At 33.8% G+C, this 5,846-nt stretch overlaps 1 pseudogene; it reads right to left on the bottom strand.

Annotated features, from left to right (window-relative positions):
- Positions 1 to 3,081: 3,081 nt before the first annotated feature.
- Positions 3,082 to 5,044, bottom strand: LOC124076428 (endoplasmic reticulum chaperone BiP-like; annotated as a pseudogene).
- Between the last annotated feature and the right edge of the window lie 802 nt (positions 5,045 to 5,846).

Genomic DNA, 5,846 nt, shown 5'->3' with positions numbered 1-5,846 from the left:
ATGAGACTTACTATACTCTCAAAATCAACTTAAATAAATTATTTCTCAATTCTAATGACATATATGTTTTCACTGGTTGATAGTACAGGTAGAAAAAGTATGTAATGTGATTTAAAAGTCAAAACATGTGATTAGGTCATGGGGCTCTATATTTTTTAACAGAATGAATGCCCTTATATAAGAGGCTTCACACCTCATTCACATCCCTTTCCCCGCTTCTGCTTTCTGTCATCTGATGACGCAGCAATACACGCCACCTTGGACAATGTGAATATACTTAGTGTTACTTAACTGTACACTTCAAAATGGTCTAAATGGCAAATTGTAAGTGTATTTTACAATAAAAACATCGAAAGATGCATTTTCTATTGTTCAGTGTTTCCTGCTATTATTTAGTAATTACATTCATTAAGAGCACTAACTAGCCAGGCACAGTGGCTCATGCCTGTAATCCCATTGGGAGGCTGAGGCAGGAAAATTGCAAGTTCAAAGCCAGCCTCAGCAAAAGCAAAAGCAAGGTACTAAAAAATTCAGTGAGACCCTGCTCTAAATAAAAAACAAAATAGGGTTGTGGATGTGGCTCTCTGGTACCCAAAAAAAGAAGCACTAATCAAAATTTCACAACCCTGTATTTGAGATTCAATTCTGCTTGCTGCATCTCTGAAAACTAAAAGCATGTCACTTAGCTAAGCCTCAGTTTCCTCATCTGTAACACAGGAATTATAAAATGCTTACTTACCCATTAGAGGTTGCTGTGAAATTTCAACTTGATGAAGTGTAAATACACAAAGAAAGCTCAATAAATGTTAGCTCTGATTTTATTTTTAAGTTTTCAAACCAATATGATTCTTGTACTTTGTATAAGGAAGGCTAACAAATGGCTTTAGCATTAAAAAGGCCATTTGTTCATTTCTCCTTAGTCCTTAATGTTATGGAGAACTATAAGACAACATGCCCTAAAACCCATTTCATATCATAGTCAAGTGATGAGCCCATGTGTTGACCACTGAGTCAATAGTTAATAATCTTAAAGTATCATACTCCAAGAGGCAACAATTTCAGAGAAGCCACAATAACTTATTGTACTTGAAATAATTTACATATAATAATGTGTGTATAAACCTGTACATATAATTTTTATCAAGTATAATATGATCATACAAAAACATTGACTCACAATATAGTACACACATTCCAAAAAAGGCTATTTTATTTTTGTCCCTTTTACATCATATTTTAGGCAAGATGATGAAACCCAGAAAATAACAGGAATGGACTAGTTTATAAAAACTGGGTATTTTATAAGTGAAACACATTCAGTCATCTACATCTCTCAAATTGCAAACAATGTGGCTTACTGTACTCTCAAAATGAACTTAAATAAATTATTGCTCAATTCTAATGACATATAAGTTTTCACTGGTTGATAGTCCAGGTAGAAAAAGTATGTAAAGTGATTTATTAGTCAAAACATTTCATACAAAAGGATTTTTTTGGGGGGTACTGGAAATTGAACTAAGGGACACTCAACCATTGAGCCGCATCCCCAGTCTTATTCTGAATTTTATTTAAAGAAAGGGTTGCTAAGAGTTTTGCCATTGCTAAGGCTGGCTTTCTACTTGAGATCCACCTGTCTCAGCCTCCCAAGCTACTGGGATTACAGGCATACATCCAAAGGAATGGTTTTAACCAAACCCTCATAATGTCAAGAGAAAATGCATTGAAATTAAAAATATCTGAAGCAAGCATTTTTAAAGACCATTACAAAAAATACAAAAAAGGTTAAAAATGTCATAAAATAAAAATTTATACAGATAAAGTTAAGAGGTTAAAAACTATCAAATGTATTAAAATCATCTAAAGTCAAATAAGACATAATTTATCTATATAATTTAAATTATAATATTATATAAATGTATTATATAAATATATAATACATATATAATATAAATTAAATACAATATAATTATGTAACATTCTAATTTATATTATATTATATATAATACATTTATTTTATCATATATACATATAATAAACATATATAAATTATATATATTTTATGTATATTAATATATAAATATATTATATATTAATGATAATATATTATATATAATTTATATAATATATTTACATAACATACTTATATATTTATATATAAATTATATATATTAATATATAAATAGATATATATTATATAAATTATATATATTACATATCAAATGTTTATGATTCATATGTATTTAATATAAATTATATATAATATATGAAATACATATATATTATAAACACATAATAAAATAATATATAAATTAAATATATAAATATTATTTTATTATATATAACATATTTATTATATATCATATAATATATTTAGATTTATATTAATTTATATTACATTGCATATCATTGTAATGTAATTATATAATAATATAATTTCTATTATTAATAAGATAATACAATTATTATATTAGTATAATTTATATTAATATAATATATAAAACATAAGGATTATATTATAATTATATATAAACAACTTATAATATATCATATAGATATATGTAAATCTATAATATGTAGTATATAATATATAATACATAATATATAATATATAAATATATTATAATTTAAATTATATAGTTTAGTTATTTGGCTTTAGATGGTTTTAATGCTTCTTATAGTGTTTTATCCCTTAGCTTTATCTGTACAAATTTTTATTTTATGACAGTTCCAAACTTTTAGTATTTTTTTTAAAATAACAAACATTTATTGGTGTCACTTATGGTAGAAAAAAGTTTCTACACCAGATTTGCATGACCCAATCATTAAATAGAACATTTATGAGGTGAACACACATCCTGACCCACATTTTTATATCCAGTTTTTTAAGATAGCCAATTCTTCCTCTCTCTCTCTTCCCCAAAACATGTGAGCAACTGCTGATGGAAAGCAGTAAACAGCCACTTGGGCTATAGCATTTTCAACTCCACTTTGAGGTGAAGATTCCAATTACATTCGAGACTTAAGTTCTCTCAGTTTTCTCCTAAGGAAAGTTCTGAGTCCAGTATTTACAATATTGCAGCACTAGCAGATCAGAGTCTTCAACTCGTCTCTTTCTGCTGTATCCTCTTCACCAGTTGGGGGAGGGCCTACACTTTCATTGAGTTTGCTGATAATTGGCTGAACAATTTCTTCTAGTTCCTTCTTTTTAGTTTTGAAGTCTTTAATGTCAGCTTCTTGGTGGTTTCCAGCCATTCAATCTTTTCCTCTACAGCTTTTTCCATGGTCTCCTTATCTTCAGAGGAAAGTTTGCCTCCCAACTTTTCTTTATCTCCAATCTGATACTTTAGAGAGTAGGCATAGCTTTCCAACTCATTCCTAGTATCAATGCACTCCTTGAGTCTTTTGTCTTCCTCAGCAAACTTCTCAACATCATTAACCATCTTTTCAATTTCTTCAGGTGTCAGGCAATTTTGGTCATTGGTAATTGTAATCTTATTTTTGTTCTCTGTACCTTTGTCTTCAGCTCCCGCCCAAAGAATAGCATTCACATGTATCTCAAAAGTGACTTCAATCTGGGGGACCCCACAGGAGGAATTCCAGTGAGATCAAATGTACCCGGAAGGTGGTTGTCTTTTTTCAGGGGTCCTTTACCTTCATAGACCTTGACTGGAACAGTAGGTTGATTATCAGAAGCTGTAGAAAAGATCTGAGACTTCTTGGTGGGTACCACAGTGTGTCTTGGTATCAGTTTGGTCATGACACCTCCCACAGTTTCAGTACCAAGTGTCAGGGGACATGCATCAAGCAGTACTAGGTCACCTGTATCTTGATCATCAGAGAGTACACCAGCCTGGACAGTGTCACCATATGCAACAGCCTCATCTGGGTTTATGCCACAGGATGGCTCCTTGCCATTGAAGAACTCTTTAACAAGTTGTTGAATCTTTGGAATTTGAGAAGAGCCACCAACAAGAACAATCTCATCAATATCAGACTTCTTCAAGTCAGAATCCTCCAGTACTTTCTGAACAGGCTTCATGGTAGACCAGAACAGGTCCATGTTTTCAAATTTTGCCTAAGTCAGGGTTTCAGAAAAGTCTTCTCCTTCATAGAAGGACCCAATTTTAATTCTTGCTTAATGTTGAGCAGACAGGGCCCACTTGGCCTTTTCTACTTCACACTGGAGTTTCTGCACAGCTCTGTTTTCTTTCCTAACATATTTGCCAGTCTTCTTTTTGTACAGCCTGATGAAATGTTCCATAACACGCTGGTCAAAGTCTTCTCCACCCCGATGAGTATCTCTATTGGTGGCCATGACTTTGAAGACATCAAATTGTCAATGGGGAGAAGAGACACATAGAAGGTTCCACCACCCAGATCAAACACCAGGATGTTCTTCTCTCCCTCCCTCTTATCCAGGCCATAAGCAATAGCAGCTGCTGTAGGCTCATTGATGATCCTCATAACATTCAGGCCAGCAATAGTTCCAGCATCTTTGGTTGCTTGCCACTGGCATCATTAAAATAGGCTGGTACAGTAACACTGCATGGGTAACCTTCTTTCCCGAGTAAGCCTTTGCAGTCTCTTTCATTTTAGTGAGAATCATAGCAGAGATTTCTTCTGGAGCAAATGTCTTAGTTTGCCCACCTCCAATATCAACCTGAATATATGGTTTAGGTTTCTCTTCAAACACTTTGAAAGGCAAGAACTTGATGTCTTGCTGCACAGAAGGGTCATTCCCAGTGCTGCCAATGAGCCGCTGGGCATCGAAGACCATGTTCTCAGGATTGGAGGTGAGCTGATTCTTGACTGTATCGCGGATCAGACGTTCTTCTTCAGGGGTGAAGGCCACATAAGACGGCCTGATGCGGTTGCCCTGATCGTTGGAGATGATCTCCAGTGGCCATTCTTGAACACCCCGACGCAGGAGTAAGTGGTCCCCAGGTCGATGCCGACCACTGTACCCATGTCCTTTTCTTGTCATCCTCTTCAGCTGTGCTGCGCAGAGCAGCAGCAGAACCGCGGCCACCAGAGAGAACTTCATCTTGCCCTAGCTGTTGGCCACTTGCTCTCCTCAGCAGAAAGCCAGAAGTCGCAGGCAATCCAGCAACAGGCCGCAGCTGAGAGCAGAGAGGTTACAGGTCTCTTACACTCGAGATGCCTCAACTCTGTCCGTCTGTGTTGTCTCTGCCAATGTCTCAAACTTTTTAGTATTGAAGTGCATTTTCTTTCTACAATTGTATTAATTACCATATGTAAAAATTGACAAGTAGAATGCTAGTAAACACAGATTCGCAAGCTTTTAGGCCACTATGTATATATTAAAAAAGTTAAGTGAATTGCCAATGCTTCCATACATGCTATAACAACACAAGTGTTCAAAGATGCACTAGAACATTATGTGGGAAAAAAATATATTCATACCCAATCAAGATTTTTCAGGCACTTGCATTCAGAAGCATTTTATGAATCAGCACCAGGTTTGCTCCAAAATAAAGCTCATTTTCCCCTACTGCCCCTATTTGTTGAGAACAATATTATACATTAAAGATGCATTTACATGAATCACTTTATAGAGAAAATTATTTTAAATTTAAAATTATAATACTTATTTTATGCATAACTTCAAAAACACAGAATTTAAAGACAATACCAGTGAGCACTATCATTCTATATGACTAAAACACTATCATTCTATATGACTAGCAAACACAATACAAGGCCAAAAGGCAAAATATATACTTTGGCAATCCTATACAAAAGGGGTTCTGTTACAACATTCTTTCATAAAATAAACACAATACATAAAAACGAAACAAGAAAAAGAAGAACTGAATTTTGACAAC

The sequence above is a fragment of the Marmota monax genome, unplaced genomic scaffold (genome assembly GCF_021218885.2).
Source record: "Marmota monax isolate L192 unplaced genomic scaffold, Marmota_monax_Labrador192_F-V1.1 WCK01_AAM20220418_F8-fsc00064, whole genome shotgun sequence".
Taxonomy (NCBI): Eukaryota; Metazoa; Chordata; class Mammalia; order Rodentia; family Sciuridae; genus Marmota; species Marmota monax.
The sequence above is the reverse complement of the archived record's forward strand: the minus strand, read 5'-3'. Positions and strand labels throughout refer to the sequence as shown.